This window comes from Bombus huntii, chromosome 15, assembly GCF_024542735.1.
Source record: "Bombus huntii isolate Logan2020A chromosome 15, iyBomHunt1.1, whole genome shotgun sequence".
NCBI lineage: Eukaryota > Metazoa > Arthropoda > Insecta > Hymenoptera > Apidae > Bombus > Bombus huntii.
The window spans coordinates 10,000,001-10,019,957 of record NC_066252.1 but is presented as its reverse complement, the minus strand read 5'-3'; the positions used below and the strand labels follow the sequence as shown (position 1 = coordinate 10,019,957).

Sequence of the window (19,957 nt, the reverse complement as noted above, 5' to 3'; positions counted from 1 at the left end):
GGCGATTCCCGCGCGGCTCTCTTCTCGTCTTTCTCTTTCGCCAGCGTGATAAGTGCGCACCGCGAAAAACGAGACGCCGGATGTGACGTCACCGCGACCCCGCATATTTGCGTACACACAGCGACGCGCGCGATTGCACGCCGCCGCAATAATTTGGTTCCGACCAGCAGCTTGCACGCCTCGGACCCACCACGCCGTCTCGTTTTCGAATCCTTCCTGGAATTGCTTACTTACTTACGTACAAAACCAGCGCAAGCGTCATCGACCGTTTACCAAAACGAAAGTATGTTTCGTTTACGGCGATTTGCGTGCCGAGATTAGTCGCAGAGTCCTATCGTCTCTGTACATTTGTAAATTAAACCTTTTGGAAAATGCTTTAAACGAAAAGATTAGAACTTCGTACTTTTAATTTTGTATTTTTAAATTTTATTTTTTGGAAATTACGAGGGAATTCGGAAAGTACGTAACCGCGCGAGATACGTGCGATAGCTTCTGTCGTAGGAAGACAGGTTGTCGTAAATGGCAGGTGTGCGAGGTTCGCCTCTTTTATTTCCTTTACGATTATTCAAGTATTGGGCTAATAAAAGCGATGCTTTTACTAATACACCTTTGCTTATAACGGTACAATCGTTTCATAAGTCACGCGCGAACCTCGCAACGGATTAAGTTTGCATTTAAAAGTTACCAACGATCGACGTACTACGCTTTCTGCGAATTAAGTTTACGTTTAAGAAGCAGTCGTAGAAGATAAACGATACTCCGTTAAAGAGTTAAACAGAAAATAAGCGGAGAAAGAAACGACGACGCGTGGTTACCGTGGTATGGTTAAAGTTCGAGCGGATAATTTGAGGGATCAGCCGATCGAGCGTTTCGAACGACGAAATCGCGTCAGCGGCGTTAAGAGGAAGCTGCTGCTTTGCAACTTCGATGCCAGCCTCGTCTCGAGCCGCGTGGTAATTTGGCAAAGAGAGTTACGTCGCATCGGACGTAGTTGTATAAGACCAACGCGTTTAAAACGAGTCGGCTACGTGTACGCGCGCGTAAGAAACCAAACAGCGGTAATTTCTACGAGTAAAAAATCGGATATACCAGCCATGTAAATAATGAATTATTTTCGTGACTCCTCTGCAACCGTGTTTAGTTGATGTATGGTGCGTAGTTCGATCGACGCAACTATGTGGCCGCGTGATTAACGACGAACGAAAGCGATCGTGTTGTCGGAGAAGCACGAAGTTAAGTCGCTGAATGATTTGTGAACATTTCTGGTGAGAAATGCAAAGATGCCGTGGCAGCGAGTTGGCCAAAGCTGGCTGGTTTATCGTAGCAATTTCTTTCTCCCACTCGTTTCTCGCCTTTCCAATTCTTTTTAATCAATTTTAAGCGTTGGATGGACGCATTTGCTCGTAACAAACTCGCAAACACCCAACACCCCGTCCAAGAGATCGGTAGCCCGTGAAACGACCATTCCAACGCGACAGAGTGTCTTAAACTCGATTACAGTGGATGCAGGATACGGTGTCGGCGACACGGAGAGCGTGGAAGAGAGCAGCAAGGAAGAACGCAGGGGCGTTGGTGTCGGTGCCAGCCTCTTTCAGCCATTATTCCTCACGGTTCGTATCGACGAACCGGACTGACCTCTCTCGATGTCCGTAAATTACGATGCATTCCAGTCGATGTTCCACGGTGATAAGTCGCGGCCTCCAAATGTTTCGTCGCTGGCGGGCATTATTTTCGCCGCTCGCGAGCCGATTGCTCGCAGATACGAGCGGACAGACGGCTCGCGCGAAACGAGCTGTCGATGCATAACGAACCCGAGAGCGAGCTGGATATAAGGATCGTGCTCTACATATATTTACGCAACCGGCTCAACGGTCCAGCCGCTTCTTTATTTTTTCATGGCAATTTGCTGCCAGATGTTATTACGTACGCGATTATCGGACGGTAATGTGACGGTGTTTACGGCACGGGTAACGATACCGCGATTGATAATCGGACATACCGTTCTGTGTCTGTGTATCCGCCTTTCGCGTTTGTCGCGCAGAAGGTGCGTCGTTTTTCCCTCCTCTCGCGACCGGTTTCTTCTATATACGTGTGTGTGTGTGTGTGCATGTAATTAATAACGGGGAACAAATCAGGGATAAAACGTAAAGAAAAAAAAAAAAAAAGAAATAAAAGGATTTAAACGCAAGGAAACTGCATCGAGCTACTTGAAACTCCGACGATCTCTTTGGTATGTTGCCTCGTTACAGCGTTACAGCCAACGTAAGCGAGTTAATTCAATTTAAATATCGCAATTAATCCAAGAAAACGCTAGTCACGAGCGTCTCTCGTGGCAGTTAACATGTTAATTATCTTGGAAAGCGAACTTCTCAACCGACGTACCGCTTACAAAATCGACGATCAAGACCAAAACCCATCTTACGTACGCGCAACGTCTTCCATCTCGTCGTATCCACCCACCCTTCTCCGCACGATCCTCCCTGTTCATCTATTTTCCTTCGCGCGTCGCTCCTCCCTCGAACAAGAATCACTTTACCACGCACCAGCGTAATATACGTGCCTCTTCTCGTCTCGTAAACTCGTTGCCTCGACTCTCCCGACAAACCCGACGCCGCCTTTTTCCCCTCCTTTATCGTCCGGTTTCGTTCCTGTTTTCGTTATCGGTTATTTAAATGTTACGGGTTAATACGAGCCACGGCTGAATCAAAACCACCTACCACGAGGAACGAATAGCCGAGTCTCGGGACGCCGGTCAAGACCCGTGATCGACTCTGCCGATAGAACGAATTCCATAGCGACCGTGAATCGACGTTTGCGCGTCGAGGAATACGAAGCGCGCCTATGGCCAATGGCCAAACAGTCAGAATGGTCAGTTATGCGCGATCAAGATAAATGGCGGCCCGTCGAGCAGTGGCGTTCCTCTTCGTGCAAGCCATCGACCAGTCGCGGAATATCCATCGACGTTATGGCTCTATGAAAACGTCCTGGGTCGCGGGTCCTCGTCCGTCCGTGAATACAACTCGTCGGCATTCGTCACTTCGGCCATCATCGATTACACCCTGGATGCCGTTTCTGATGGAATCATTTATCGGACGGCACGGCGGCTGCTTTCTTTTCTCTCGTTGGAGAACTCTTCGACGAAGGTCGCTGCGATGGCGCGTCCAGCTATTCGTCTCGAGTCCCAGGCCTCTCTAGATGCGATCGATCGGTGAGAAACGACAGGCTGGATTTCTGCTGATTTTCGTATTAATTCTCGGAACGTGAAGTCGCGAGACTGGTTTGCGTTTTTAGCGTTCCCGGCCAGACAGACGATTTATCGTAGCTTTAATTTCGGTATTCGCGACGTTTGGTCTCGTAGGTTTGACAATGAGACAATGGATAAAATGGAAGCTTGATCCTCTCGCGAAATCTCTTTGGAAACGAACGTTCGAGAAACTAAACTCTCCACGCATCGACGAGAACTTCAGCTACTTCGAAAGCCTACTCTCACGCTCTGACTACCAAACCACGTCCAAATTACTTCCAAACCCGTTGGTCCATCCATCCGTTCGACGTTCCACGCAAATTCCCATCTTTTGAAACCGAATCGCGTGAAATGCCAGCGAATCTCGCTCGTCCAAGCTACGCCCAAAAGCATCGAACGTGCAAAGCTTGCGACCTTGAACGTGCAAAGGCGGTCGACGTACACAGCCACGCAAACTTCCGTTTGGCCAACCCTTCGGCTATGGAGCAGCTTATGTACCGGCGTCGATACCTGTCGACTCGATCGAGGATCGTCCCGTCGGAGGTGACGCGGTAACAAAATCCAGCGGTCGGTCGGTCGGGCACGCGGTACACGCGGATTCTTTTCCAAAAACGTCGTCCGCGAGGCACCTGCGCCGTGAAATTCCTGCCTGGCGTCCGCGGCGTGTTCTCTATGCAACCGGCCGATGGAGTGGGAGTAAATGGTGGCGACGATGACGAAAGAACGAAAGAAAGGAAGAGGAACGCGCGAGAATGGAGGTGGGAGAGCACGGGGGATGCTGTCTCGCTCGTTCACAGGGCCATCCATTGACGCCTTTAGCCCGGCATTTATGAATGAAGTCCTCCCCACCACTGTGCGCTCGCGCGATCTTACGTTGCACATGCGCTCCGCGGCTGCGTGCGCACGTTGCGCTCTCGTTGCACACGACTGCGAGCGTAACGATGCAACGCGTCGTCCGTATAATAGTCGTCCGTACGGACCGGCTACTATTCCCTATTAGCGTTTATAGATAGAGTTGCTCGCCAATTTGCCTACGTCTTTATATTCATATCGTACGCGTTTGAGAAAATACATTGAGAAATTTCGTTAGCACCGGCGCGAGAAACGATTACCGACGTAATCACGATCGACTACGTCGAAACAAATCTGTAAATGTAGCGTAATTCGTATGTGCGTAATCGTAAGATCATACGCGAATTACGATTACGATTCGATGTAACGAATTATTTTCCGAGAAACTAGGCAACTAGGAAAACGAAAGATACGAAACACCGTGGCGAAACAATCTTCCATGAGATTTTCTGTATTCTGTAACGAAACCATTTACAAGGTAGTAACGGTAATTTATAAAATCGATTTAAGTAATTCTAAGGTATTTTAAGCAGACGTTTACTCTTTAGGTATAAAATAAATTACTTGGGAAGAAAAACCATGGACCACCAACCTTCGTCCGTATCATCAGCCTCCCTCAGCGAAATTTCAACCGCTATAAATCATTTTTGCTTCCGTTCTTGCCTCGCGTTCGTGAATTCGCTCATTATCGTGATTTTCATCGTGACGTAACGGTTTGCAAAACGATCGTGGCATTATCGTCGTTTGACGATACGGTCCATTTCTGGCTAATCGATCCAAATGATATACCGATTACGCCACCGGGTGAAAGCTACCTCTGTTAACGTTGGCAAAAACCTAAGGAAACCTACGTATAGTCGCAACCGTCCCTCCGTAAAGAAAGTATAATACAATCTGCCGTGGCGTCACGAACGCAGGGCCAATTGCGAAACACCGCGCATTATCGAGATTTCGATGGAAAGTCGTTGATTTTTCTTCGGCGATCTCGTGGATGCGTTTACGTAAGATTATTCCGACAAAAAACGTTCGAGAAAACGGTCCATCGAATGAGATTTCATGGAGTTTTTATGGCGTAAATCGTGTCGCAGAAATTACGCAAGATTCCGCTGATATCGTATCGTTAAATTCTACGTGTCCACTTTGATACGAGCGTCAGTTGCACCGTAGCGAGAACGACCGAGTAACTGGATAACGAGCTTGCCAGTGAGAAAATTTCTCGAATCGGTGATTCGTCGCGAATAAGCATCGACGAGAAGAGGCTGTTTGCGAACGAGGCTGGAAGGTTCGATACCAAAGAAAAACGACCGCCGTCTCTTTAAACGAGCGGTGGACGGGCGCATCTGTACGAAAGGAGAGGATGAGTGGAATTAATCGAGCACATGACGCGCGAGTGTCCCGAAGGGGCGCGCGGCGAACACATGGTCCGCGCGATAGAAAACCGCCGCGCGACAAACCGGGACCAACGCGGAGAAAAGCCGATTCCTCGTCGCTAGAACACGTGTCTAGACTGACAAAAATGCTGGCCGCCGCGTTTTTTCCACGCGGCAACGAGCGTATTGTGGCGCGAGGCCGCGCGTTTCCGCTGCAACTCGCGCCGCCGAAAAAACCAAACGAACACGCATTCGTCTGGAAAAAGGGGCACGTGCACCGCACCGTTTCCACCGGCTTTCGTTCTTTTATTTTTCCTCTGTGCGAATTCTACTATTTTTTTTACTTTCTACAGCGAATTTTTGCTTTCGAGACGGCCGCTTCTCGTTGCGACCAGGCTCGCCTCGCTTCCACGGGACGCGCCATTTTTACTCTTTCGGATGACCTCGATTCCCGCCAGACGAAGGCAATTCAATTTGGTTTCAAGTAGATTGCGCAAGACGCATCGATCCGAAGATCGATCGACGTTCGGTCGAATTCTCGAATTTTCTCCTTTCTAGAGCCGATCTTTGACGCCTATCTTCGAACCTAGAGAATCCACGATTGTTGTTTTAGGAGAGTAGCGATGATCGTGGGTGGTAGAATTGGAAGGATGTTGGATGGTCTTGCGTTACGATTTTTTGGAGAAACGTTCGTTGATGGAGTTTTTTTTAGTGAGATTCTTGGCTCGATGTTCGTTAAAGAGCTGAAAGATCGACGTAGAACGAACGCGATGGTAGTCTGCGCATTTCTCAACAAAGTTGCGCTTCCGAAGGGTCTTAGAGACGAGAAGAGAACGATTTTGCGTGGACCGGCTGGCACGATCGTTCGTAGAGATATCGCGAGAGAAAATAGCGCGAGGCAAACGTAATTATACGAGTTTGGACTTTGCAGAGTATAATACATCGAAAAGTCGAATTACACGCTCGATACTTTGTTTCCTTTACATATTTTAATGCCAATTGATCGTTGACTATCCGTATAAGTTGTTTATAAGCTATCGGTAAAATACGAAAGCTACTTATACTTATTTATATACATGTAACTCTACGAACGTGTAAATGTTACGTCGCACTTACGCTCGTTGTAAGGATGTGTTACGCTTGAATGAACGTTAAGGTGCATACGTGGCTCTTATCCTTTAAATCAAGGACTTTAATTAAGGAGAACGCGCGCTGCAAGCCACTCGTCATGAATAAAATGCAACAGTCTCGTGTCAATTACACACTGTATCAAGTTGTGATTAAAATTCTTCTTTCCACCTGCCCTTTAACTTTCGCAATTTATATTCGACTCTCAGTTCCTATTAAACGCGTTATTTCATCTCTATATCCTTATTTATGTCTTTCACACTTTGCAACTTGTGCAATCCGTAATTTTCGATTTTAATCTCGCTATTCGTATATTTGCTCTACTCCTCACTTTTCTCTTTCGTTTACGTTCTTCATTCGCGTTCTGTTCAAATGCAATCTCTCTCTCTCTCTCTCTAATCGCATTACGTTTACCTGGCTCTAAGCTATTCTCGTTAATAGCATTCACATCTAGCGTTATACTAATTGGCTTAACGTCGATTATAACGCAATTAGTTCTTCGCGTGATATACGTACGCAAAGTTACACGCTTGTGCAGATACGCAAATATAGATATACTTGCTCGCACTAGGAACGATCGAATCTTTTACATCCGATATAAGCGCAAGAACGTGCAACGATATCGAAAAGCGAGCCACATGCCAAACAAACGGCAAACTACAAAAAACAAAACGGCAGCTGGAAGAAAAGATGGCCCTTGATGAAGACAGCGATGAATCAAGGAACCGCGTGATCGGTTTAGCAGTGTCCAACAAGGGTGATAATATATCGCGTATAAATTGTAGCAAAACCGTTGTCGCGGTATAAGCTAACCAACGCGAACGTTGATGGATAATAATCGCGTAATGAACGTGAATTATTGCATAATGCTGTGGAGGATCGGGCGTGGCCGTATTACGGGGCCCGAAGAGCGAGGAGGCGGAAAAAAAAAGGGAAAAGAAAAAACCAAGCTAAAATCAATGTTCGCAAGATCGCGGTCTCGCGCGAGCGCGCGCCAGCCACTGCGTTCCCTTTTAAGTATTGCAACTGATAATCATACCCTTTATCCGTAGCAATTTACCACGCACCACCGTATATCATCGTCGCCTGTTATTTGCAGGTCGTCGAGAAACCTCCGACACACCGTTGCAACAACCTTTCGAAGATTTCTTGATTTCCGACGCGAAAAGAATAGCTTTTTTTCAACGTAGGATAATATTCGGACAATCTGTTCTTTTTCTCGCATTTTTCTTTCTGCCGTTTGGAATGCCGAGAACCATAGCGGTGCAAGCCGGTTCGATCCTCCACAAAATAGCGTTCTGCGTTGATTATTTAAAAAAACGATGATCGTATCTTCCTTCGCGCGATGAAAACGTATGGCGACAGAGGATACTAAAGGAACGATACTTTCGGGAATACGCGACTAAACGCAAACGTTCCAAGTTCCTTTCGTTTACCGTTCTCTCTTTCTCCTTGCGATAACTTTGCTCTTATTACAGAAACTACTATACGCTATACGTACTATAGCAACGATCGCATGACTTTTGCAGCGCTTGTCGCTGAAAGTAGCGAAAGCCACGCGATACTTGCGCTACGTAACAGTTTGCGAATGTCGTGTGAATATTAGATACAAATAAAGAAAAGAAAAAAGAGGAGAGGAGAAGATGCACTGTTCTAAGTTTCAAACTTAATTTCCCTCTGAGATGTGTCCAACGATAAAAGGTAATTTATTCCAGGAGGAAAATTTCGAAAAAAAGAGGGGCACGAAAATAGTAGCTTTGTTCCGTGTAGAGAAACACTTGGCCGAAAAAAGAAAAAACGGTAGAGAACCTTTATTTCTAAAGAAAAATGTAAAACTAATGGAAGGAAGAATAAAAGAAAATAGATTTCCGAGGAAGGTAAGAGAAGAGGAAGCAGCGTTAGGTTCGTCGAGAAGGCGAGAAGAGGAGAGAGGATTCCTTTGAGAAGAAGCAAGAGGAGGGAAGGAATTTCCATTGAAGAGGATGAGGCTAAAGAAAAGAACTTTCATTGAAAGCGTTCTCGAGAAACTGCTTTCCTTTTCAAAAGTGCCGACAAGATAAATGCAATTCGTTAAAGTAACGAACTTTTAAAAAGAATTTTAACAAAAAGTTTAACGAACAAATAAGAAGGGCAAACGTATTTCTTTCAAGGAGAACGAAAAAGAAATGAAATATGAATCGAGCATTTTATGTAAATGAGATCGCAGTTATCGACGAATCTTACAAAATTCCACCGACACGAACAAGCCTCGTTTTAAAAAAATCGACCAGCGTAGTTAGCCTAACAATAAAAGATCGCGTATTCTTCGCGGTTCGACGACTTCGCGTTCCTCGCAGTATGTTGACCTGCGAAGGAAGAGATACGCAGCCGTAGGTACGAAAGAAAAGACGAAAAAATGAGCAGCGGATCGATTAAACGGCGAAGAAAACAAACAAAATACCGAATTGACCGAATAATTCCATCTTTCATTTCGCAACGATGTGTCGCGAGTGGCTAGCGAAAAGATCGCGCTTGAAACAAGAGATCGTAGAAATGAAAAGCTACGAAGTATAACAACGCAGTCCCCGACGTTTCGTGGACGCTGCTAAATAATTTTAGCTCTGAACCACAGCACGCTTTACTCAATTTATTTACGCGATTACGAAGCGACATATAACTCGAATATTTTTATCCTACAATGGTATCGCATTGGCGCAATTTTTGCGCATTATCTCGCTATTCGAGCCTCGATGGGTTAAACATACCCTCGTCCGTGGAGAACGGAAGGAAAAAGAAGAAAATGATAAATCTTACGTAAAATGTTGGTGAAAAAAAGAGGAAAGAAATATGGAAAGAAGAGATTTACAAAGTCGGTGGTCCAAGGGGACTCGATGGAGATAATACGAGTGGTCGGGTGGTAGGAAAGGGGTCGAAACGATCGTGGAAACGACGAGAAGGGAAAAGTGGCGCGCGTGCAAGAGGAAGAATGCGGCGAAAGGGCAGGGCCAGAAAAGGTAGACGGGGGGAGTGCGGCGAGAATTCGAAGAGCGGCGTACGAGCATCTTATTTCAATATTTTAAGCGCACTCCGGGGTATCACGCATACCACGAGTGGACGGCCAATATTTGAAACGGACCACAAACGCCGCAGCGCGGCTTCGTTCCTGGGAAAGAGAAACGAACGAACCGAGTACGCGCGGACTTTACACAAAAAGTCAAGACTCGATCGAAAGCGTACCGATCTCTTGGTGAAAAATTACGCGCGATCGCGACGTTGAATTTGTTCACGGCGGGACGTCGCTCGTGAGAAATGGCAGAAATTAATTAAGAGACGAACCATTGGGAGCGCGAGGATTTTCAAAGCTATCGCGTTCCGATAATTACTCGGCTCTTCCGTATCGAGTACGACATTACGTTCGAGAAATATGCAACGACGCGATATTTTTGATATAACAGGAGCGCGTTCCGTGAGACTGGACGCAACCGGCGTAATTTACGATTTCATCCACGATCGAGGTTGGCCCGTCTAAAAAGATACACTGTTCGCTTGTTAAGCGGAAAGATAAAGGGGCTGCCTTCCTGGATCGGTGATCGCCGTCGTTGGGGAATGCGGTGTGCGCTTTTTTTCCGCGAACTTGCAATTCGTCGCGGCGTTCTTCGCCAAAAACCGGCGCTCGCCGAGTTATCGAGGAAGCGATTCCATCTCGACCAATCCACGGCTGCGTAATCGCTCGAAATAAGTCGGCCGACGATAAAGTGGTCACGAAGGTTTAAAGAAGTGGCAGAACGATAAAACGGCCGTCGTTTGTTTCGATTTTTAAGTTCTCGATTGAAAATTACAATTTACCGATTATTAATACTAATTGACCGATCTTTTTGAATTATTTATAAACCGCTAACGTCGCCTGTTAACCGCGTTAATGTACATTGATATTAACGATCACAATGGCGTCGTACCTTAACTTCTTTAATTTCTCCGCTCGATGCTCCTAATAGCCACTTGGCTCACGCCCGTGTCCGTGTCCGTGCTTCCGTTTCCTGTAACAATTATATTTTTCAATTACGTCACTTTTCCTATATCGCTCACGCGTGAAAATTACAGACGAGAAATAGAAAGAAAACCACCGCTCCCTAAACCGTTTCTTCTAAACGTTTTCAGCAGAGGAAAACACGTTCGTAATTAATCGTGTAATCCGACGAATCGGAACGAACGATCGCAAGGAGAAATGGATCTGGATTTTTCAATGGCGTTAGTACGGTCGATTGGCACGCGAGGAATTCCATTGGCCGGTCGGGCGTTGGCAATATCGCGAGCGGCGTTCATTAAAATTCATTAAAATCGATAAGCTCAATTAGACTTCCTCGCGCGCGTATTTCGAAACTCACCCCTCGCCGCGCGATTTTCAACGCGTTCCAGGAATCATTTTAACGACCGTAAAACAGACTCTGTCCGCTTGTTAAGCCGACCGTCCTTCCCCAACCGTGTCGCGATAATCTTCTTTAGATAATCTCGTTAATTGATTATTCTCTCTATATTATTAGTTTCGAGCCTTCGACGGCTATTTCTTTATGCTCTCTCGATCAACAACGATTATTTCAACGGATTAATATCGCGTTTTCTCGATTTCCTCGTTTTACTTATCGCAGACGCGCCGACTTATTGGTTGGTAAATTATGTCGAAAAAGAGCAGAGACGGTGCTATCGTTCGTTAACGCATTATAAGGAGCGACTAATTATTCTCGTCTCCAAGAATATACCGAAGAGCGTGGCGACAATTAGCCATTCCTACGCGAATAGTAGCGCGTTCGTTTGGTCCGTCTACGAATCGCGTTAGGTTCGCCGGAGGAGAGGAAACGTCGGTTTAATTGGCCCGAGCGACAGATATCGCGGGCCTGAAACGAGGAAAAAGCGATTTGCCATGGGGGCCACGTAAGACCGTAGCATGTGTCAGTCCTCGGTGAAGCTTAATGGAACAATGGGGACGGGGAGGCGGCCCTTGGGCAACTCGAGGGCCTGGCAGTCAATGAATCTGCTGGCCTTTTCCCATGCCCGCGAACACCAACGCCAGAGTTCCCTCTCTCTGTACGACTGTTCGGGTCCAGTCGATTTTATTAGCCTCTGACTCATTCCCTCTTTACTCCCCCGCTAGTCTTGCTGCCGGATATCTTGCCTTCTTCTTTTTTCCTCTTCTTATTCTTATTCTTATTCTTATTCTTATTCTTATTCTTACGCTACGTCTTCGTCTTTGTTTTCTTTTCTCTCTGTTAATGGGGCAGATCGTCACGCAGGACCGTTCCAACGTGGACAGCTATCGTTTCGGTCAGCTTTCGTGGATTTTCTAGACGGACGTGGAAGATCGATTTGAAATTCCTGGGAAAATTGTAACGGAACGTTGGACAACGGGGTTGTTGGTTGTCGCCACTTACTCTGCGATAAAAGATTCAAAATTCTTCCATCGAAGATCGATCCTGCAGATCGACTTAAACATTTCCTTCTACGTGCCGAGGAGATTTAAGAAACTCGCAGGATCTTTTAACGAACGAGATGGCGATTTGATCGAGCAAGCGTGCGAACGACGAAACTCAGGACCAACGACGAAGGCAAAAGCGAGGAAGACTGGCGATCGACCAGAAGACGCAGAGGGCGACTAGGATGATCGTGTAAATAGGGAAGAGTCGCCCGGTCCTCCGAGTTCAGCGGACCTGTTTGTCTCGATGCAAACGATCGTGTGAAAGTCTCGCCGCCTCGTTAACGCCACCTTCCGCCAGACCCCGCGAAGGATGGCCGAGAAAGGGAGGAGTCTTTTTAACCGAAGCCCGAGAAGAAGTTGCCAGCCACGACCACGATCAGCGGAGTAAGGGGACCGAAGCATCGTGCTGGGAAGAGCAAAGATTCCGGGCGAACCGAGGAAAATAAACGGACGAAGACCTCCGTCTCTCTTCCCGGCGAATTAGCTACTCGATTAACAGACTGCCGCTTTGTTGCGGATGCTGTCCGAACCGACTCTCGCCTTTTCGACCTTAGGACCTACTGTTTATTGCTTTGCCTTTCTCGCTTCTTTTGATTTCTTCGGGTTGCCTTCCTTTGCCTTTCGACGCCAGTCTCGATCCTTGGGATAAGAACGTTGAGATTTTGCTGTCCGATACATAGGAGAAGGGGATGAATTCTACGACGCTCCGATGGGCGTCTGAAATCACCAGCAACGACGACGAACGTAACGAGGTAAGGTCGAGTCGTTCGGAAAGCATGCTGATTAACTTGAGAATTTAGGATGCACAGATAGACGGCGATTACAAGCTGCTTTCCCAAATGGGACTTTCACAAACGAGGCTGCCACGATTACCTAAAATCGTAGGGTTCCGTCAAGCGTAGGCATGGGTAGCGTTACAGCAAACTTCATCAGGGTTCAAATGACAGAGCGATCAGTTTATCTTCAGAACACCTTGTATAAATTCCTCGAAAGCCCCCAACACTGTACCAACCCAACGACATTCTTCCCAAAGAATTTTCCCACCACGAAAGCGAACAAAAAAAGAAAAGAAAAAGAAGAAGAAAGAGGGAAGAGTATCGCTCGTGTCGTACACACACGAGCGCACAACGATGTTCGATTTTCCCGAATTTTCTCAATGCCGTGTCCCTTCTCGTAACCTTCCTTGGAGTCTTGGAAACCGGGAGGAAGCTGGAGCGATCGAATACCGAAGAAAAAATAGCGCGAAATCCAGCCTGGAATTCCGAAGGAAGAAAAGGAGACGCGGTAGCGGGACCCCTTTGAAACATAGTCTCATTATTTGCAAATCCGATAAATCTCTCTCGTTCGTGGCGGCTTCCACGAAGTTCGCGGTGGAATCGGGCCACGCAGATTGCCAGAGTATCGCGTGCTGCTGGCCATCTTTTGGCCAGGTTTCGGTACCTGGACCCTCCGCCCTTTCATCCATCGGCAAAAATCTCCCTCCTCCTTTCGCCCCGGTCCACTTCGTTCGCCGATACCTCGTTCGTCTCGGTCCTCCGCGTGCGGCCCCTGTGGCACTTTCGGCCGTGGAAACGGTGAGAAATATTCGAGGTCAAGGTCGCGGAGGAAGGATACTCGCGCACGAGCTGTTTCTCTTTTAATCGGCGAGAAACCGCGCTTGCGATCAACGAGTTTTGTCTTTTACCTTTGATTTCGAGCGTATGGACCGTATAAGTTAATTTTTCGGCCTGCAAATGTTCGCGAAGGTTTAGGAAACGCGCGAAGACGACTCATACGACGGTTTCGGAAGAGCGAGACAAGAACCGTGCGATTTCCAGAACAAACGTATTATTTTCAGACAGGTTTAATTGAGATTTCACAAGCCAGACCAATCGTAATCATGGCAAACGCAATCTTATCGTACGATTTCTTTTAAATTTTTATTAAATACCCTCCGTACATGTAACGTACCAAGCAACGATCGATTATCCACACGCGAAATGAACGAGGAGTTTTTCATACGTGCGTTCCTATGGGGGTTTCTCGGCGTGCTATCCTCGATCCTCAACCTCGCCGGCTCCGTCTTTTCTTTCCACGAAACGCTTTCGGCAAGTCAGCACGGAACCGGATGAAAAGCATGGCGCGCGTTTCTCACGCAGAGATTGGATCAAAGACGCGAAGCACGCGCGAACCGTTGATTTACCACGAGAAACGAGTCGCGCCAATCGAACCGTATTATCGGGCTATTCGTATCGTTCGATAGCCGCGCGGTGTATTTTCACGCGTGCGAAAGCCCGCCGTATGTTGCTTCGACGGACGTCGATATCGTATCGGTCGACTCTGTATCGTTCGTGGCTTTTAACCACTTTGGTTACGCGAGATCCATAAAAATCACAGATCTTGAAATTCCGAAATTGTTCGAATACCTCGTTGCCGACCAGCGAATTTCATACTTTTCTCTTTAAAAGTTATCTTCGATCGAATACCAGAGACGCTACTAGACCGAAAGATAGACTCACGTAGTCGTCCGCAAGAATCGCGTCGAACCAACACGAAATCCCATTAAGTTTCTAATTCGAAACGCCGAAAACTCTAATCGACGAAATCGTGTCATTTGTGATCCGCTTGGTTTCACAAATTTGTCAAAAGTCTGGGATAGACTCCAGCGGCCAGCAGGCGTCCACGGGACGGATGCAAAGTGTCGGCGGTCCATTAAAGCCGGGCTTTCAATTCCGACCAGCCGAAACGAACCCATCAGCCCGGCCCATATTCCAGAAACCATCAGCTCGGAGCTGGAGGCTCCGCAACAAGCTCCACGAACGCGATCGTTGCTCGCAATCTCGTCGAAGCTGTTCCCTTCTAAACGCGGCCCGAAACCCGAGCCGAACATTTTCGGCCTTCTCTTCGTGCCCGATCCCTCCGGAGCAAAAAGGATCTTGCCATATCCTTTGATCCTGCCAGGGAGCCGTTCGTTCCCTTTCTCTTCTTCTTCTTCTTCTTCTTCTTCTTCTTCTTCTTCTTCTTCTGCTTCGTACTCTTCCCTCGATTCCTTCTACCATTGGGCCTGGAAGGAAGGACCTCCCCGGGACTTGGTCGCTGCTCTGGAGGTCCCGTTCCTCCCTTCTCGCCCCTCATAGGCAAACGGCAGGCTAGCGGACGAGCCAGAGAAGGAGACCGACAGAACGGACTCCGACGAAGACGAAGAGGTTCGACGTGGTGCGAGCAAAAGACCTGCAAAGGACAAGGTCTCGTTTTGTTCCTTCTCGATTGCCTTCGTCCTTTTCTTTTCAGCTTCCCGAGCCGTTTCCAATGGGTGCGGTTTTTTCGCTACTTTCATCCTCTGGGGGTTGAAGTTTGAATTTTCAAAGGATTAAAATATCTTTTGACCATTGGAGAAACGTTTCTCGGTCTTCGGGGAATTGTGGCGGTACGTGGGATGGAATAGCGCGATTGATGGATTTGGAACGAACGTGTTCGACGATTTAGTTGGGAATTGTTCGCAGACGTGAAAGGTGAAGGCATAGTTCGAGAATCTGCTTGACGTTGTTACGGAGAAGTTTTCAGGTTTCGAAGAGACGAGCAGTAGCGAACGAAGCGTTGGCTATTCCGTGACGTAAAGTACATACGATTGTACAGGGATTTACGCAAGTATCGTGAAATACAAAAGTTGGCGAACCATCTCGTCTCGCCATCGTCCTTCTTCAAAGACCACACATCGCCAAACCGCATCATCCCATTATTCTTCGCTCTCTCCCTTCACACCATACGTCTTCTTTTAATCCCCGTGCAACCACGTCGCCAAAAGATTCCCTGCGTTCTTAAACAATACCCCGCGTCCCTACCATTCAACCCTTTTCTCGATTTCATCTCTCCTGCGATCCCCGACACATCCTCTTCGCAATCACCGAAACGATATTCTTCCCATTGCTGGACTATCTCAAAAGTCGAGATCTACAGCTTTTCGTAGTTGAATCAGTACGAACGTGTTCCCAACGATCTCTCCGCTACCCATCGATCGTCGATCGATCAACGCGACCTCCGACTGACCGTTACATCCTTATCGTAGCTGGCGAGAGCGATATCCGCGACGATGGCGCGAGCGTCGGAAAAAATACGAGCCTGGCGGGCTGTGCGCGATTTGACGTGGCCGCGGTGCGCGTGTACGCACACTCCGACACCCCCAGACGCGGCGGCTACGAGCCACGACCACACGAACCCCGTGGGCCCCGTAGAACCGCATTCCAAGGCGGCTTCGTGGACCGGGGCCTCGATCCGCGGGACGCGGAGGGCCAGCGCGAACGTTAGGAAGGTGGTGGAACGACATGGCGAGGGGAACAACGGGGGGAAGGAACGAGACAGGCCGCGGAAGGGCGCGAGAGAGACGCACGGGCCGAGGAATAACTCGATAAAGCGAAGGACCCCTTCTAATTAAAATGAGTTCCGCCGTGGGTCCTCTCGTGTACGATTCTCGCCGCGGTCTTATTTCGTCGCGGATCCCTCCCTACCCGCCGTTCTCCCTCAACTGGCACGCCAGCTCTCGGGTCGTTCCAAGCATCCTTCCTGGTCCACTGGAATTCGAATGCCGGACATGTGGGAATTTCTGTGGTGGGGAGACCGTTTCCGCGGTCATACGATCGATACCGCGAAACAGAAACACGTGCGTCTAGATTTTCCTCGAACGACGACTCGACGACGGGTTGGTCCTTTAGGGTTTGTGGAGGTTCGATCGTAAAAGGTGTGAATTGCTGGATTTTTTCAATTGTCTGAAAGGTTCGGAAGATAGCTGGAACGATTTGAGGCGGAGTGTTCGGGACGAACGCGTAAATTTCGTGGACGTTTTTCGATCGTATAACGTTGTTGGACAGAAAACTGGGAATGCGTGGATCGTTGGATAGTTTGGATGCTTTGAGAGAATAACGTAGCGCGGTATGATTTGAGACGAGCGTTGGAGGTGCGTCTGCTTGGCTTTGAAATGCGATACGTATATCTGTGTGAGGAAGATGGATATTAAGTGTGCGCAGTTTTCCAGGTGTTTGATTTCACGAATATCGCGATATCACGAGATAATATCGTTCCAAGAATGTTTGATTTCGTTTTCGCGAATGCGCTCAGGAATTTCGTTTTAGCAGTTTTTGCGAATGAATACTCGAACGAACGAACCAAGCCTGGACCCTCGGTTCAAACTTTACGTTCAAACCTGCGATTCTTCGCGTCTCTTAAATTTTAGCAAAGTAGACAAATGTAACGAGGAGAGGCTTTGCTGGCTGGCGAAACGGTCATCTAAACGCAAAGGTACAAAGGATGGCCTTAGACGGAGGAACGATGCTCTGGCCGTGATTTTCGCGACTGCCTAAACGCGTCGGCCGATTAAGCCAGGACAGAGGCTGTACACCGGTGTGGCATAGTAATTAAGACCTTATGGGGCATCCCGAGGAGTCATTCCAGCGCAGCGTTCTATCGCACAATACATCCAATTTAATGACCCGATGCGTAAATCAAATCCCTCCGCGTGCCGCTTCATCGAAATCCTTGCTCGTTCTATCCCTCTCCTACCCGATCGCACGTTCGTCCCTCTTTTTCCACGTAGGAGGTGGAGGCTCCTTTGAAACCAGCCAACCACCACCATCCGCCGCCGCCAACATCAGCATCGGCACCGTCTCTCGCAAGGTGGGTCGCCTTGGGTGATACACGACGTTTCTCACGGTGATAATTATCACGGTCTGCGCGGCTCCGAGAGACAGTCAGTCTGCTTTTGTATAAATACTTCGTCATTAGGAATTTTTCTGAAGACGACAGAGAGGGCTGGTGCTTTAGTTTACGCGACGTTTCGGTGTTTATTCGTAGCATCTGTTTTCTCTGGCGCGATCGAGCGCCGTGTATTTCGTCGACACGCAACTATAATCCTTCCCACGAGTGTGATTTCATCGTCGACCGTGGTCTAAAAAATGGAACTTTTGTAAACTCTGTATGTGTATACAATTTTGATTCCGAAACATTGGACGGAGGAGAGCAGCTGCTATTATAGGTGCTAATTCAAAAGAATTCTCTTCTTAACCAACAGGCTTGTTTATTCATCTTTAGACGTGTCTATCTTGAAATTTAAATGTAAGTAACGAGATACGTCGTAGGCTATCCGAACGAAGGTGGAGCTCATGAATTTTCTTGGATGGCTTTTAGCGGTGTCGACGTCCTGAATGGTCGTCTGTCCATCAAACTCAGGTATACACGTGCAGTTCTATACGATAATTAAAAGTCCGTTATTCCAGATGTTCATTGTTATTTCGTCTGCGTTTAATCCTTGGCTCGAACAATGAGATTACGGCACGTCGATCGCCGTTGAATACTTTCCAAATATTGAAGTATCCAATTTGACAGTGTGCTACATCCAAGCGTTCCAAAGAGTTTTAAAAGCTGGCAGATGTTCTTGTCGTGAAAAAATCATTCGTAATATAATTTACGAGCTATTCATCGAAGTTAAACGAACGTTTTTCTTTAAAACGGCATAAGAAATTAGGATTCTTCTAAAACGAAAGAAACGTTGCCCTCGTTCCGTTTGAAACGAACGTGATTCACATGGAACAACATTGCCAGTGTTTCTCGCAGAGCTGATCACCTTGAAAAATGATATACCTTGTTCTGATTAATCACATATTGCCAAGAACGAAAAAACGAGAAAAACCAAGCCCATATGTAAAGTTATGCCTGTCGTAAATAAGTACCTCGCTCCAGATAGCGTATTTATTTTTCCTTGTACGACACGCCATATTTTTTGCAACATCAACCGTGTGTCTCTCAATGGCCGCGATATTTGTATCGGTTCAATGCCGGCAATCGTAATTTGCTCACAATTAATCCTACTTTGTACTCTGTGTTACCGTCGATTACGTAAATCACGGTACATTATAATTAAAAACTTACGTAATACGTATTTATTTGTTTCAGCCTGACGATCGAGTTGCGTTGGATTTGTTTTTACAGCGGAAGAAAAATTGCATAATATCAATAAGGTCGAGTCAAATTGAAATTAAAAGTTTATTTCGGGCATCATATTTTTAAGGGAGGATTCTTATTGAAAATATGATCTTTCGCTGAGAATTCTGCCGTATATTCGGGTTATTTAAACGCTTGAAAGATTTTATAATTTCCTAACGTTACTAAATATCCAATTACCTTCTAAGAATTACACTTTAGTAATTTAGTGTCGTGTAATTATATACGAAACGGTAAATCGTCCTTCATCGACTATATCTTAATTAACGACGATGCAGTTGCTACTGGCAACTCATATTTCTCGATACAATTGCTCGCGTTTCTGACGATCGATGCAACGTAGAAATGGTGGCCGATCGTATTCTCCCGTATTTTATGGCCAACGCGTCAGCTTAAGTCGACGCTTAAACGCTTTAATAGTCACCGAATTGTACGAAATTGGCTACCAGAATGGAATTCGGAGAAATTTGAATAGAGCAACCGAATAATTTCTCCATCTTCGTATCTTGATAATCTGAAAATTCGAAGCAGCCGTACGGTGGAAAGAAAAACTTTCGCTACTTTTGCCAGGAACAAACATTCCTCGCTGAATAGAAGGTGTTCTCACGTTGATAATTATCGCGTCTCTAAGAGAAAGAGGGATTGTGTTCTTGCGTGAATGCCCGCTGAAGTTTGCACATTCGTCGGCGCAATTGGCGATAACAGGTGGAATGCAATGACAAACGTAGTGCAAAATGCAACACCGCAACGTGCGTTCATATCCCATATGTACTTTCGAGTATTTAACGTATTACGCGTATTTTATGGATTTTCGCATTTCCAAATTCTCCGTAAATCATAGAAATCCGCAGTCTACCGGTAAGAGAAAAATCCTATTAAAAACGTAGCGTTTTGCAAAACGTTCCGATCGCGCTGTCTATCGCGAATCCAAAAGTAATTCTTCGG

General features: G+C 46.9%; 1 protein-coding gene across 1 annotated transcript in view; it reads right to left on the bottom strand.

Annotated features, from left to right (window-relative positions):
* The window catches only part of LOC126873985 (G1/S-specific cyclin-D2), a 140,647-nt gene that overhangs the window by 73,027 nt on the left and 47,663 nt on the right, over window positions 1-19,957 (bottom strand). The window contains exon 3 of the mRNA XM_050635488.1: window positions 10,530-10,610. The gene's annotated coding sequence lies outside the window, so the exon portion shown is untranslated. The remainder of the gene's footprint in view (window positions 1-10,529; window positions 10,611-19,957) is intronic.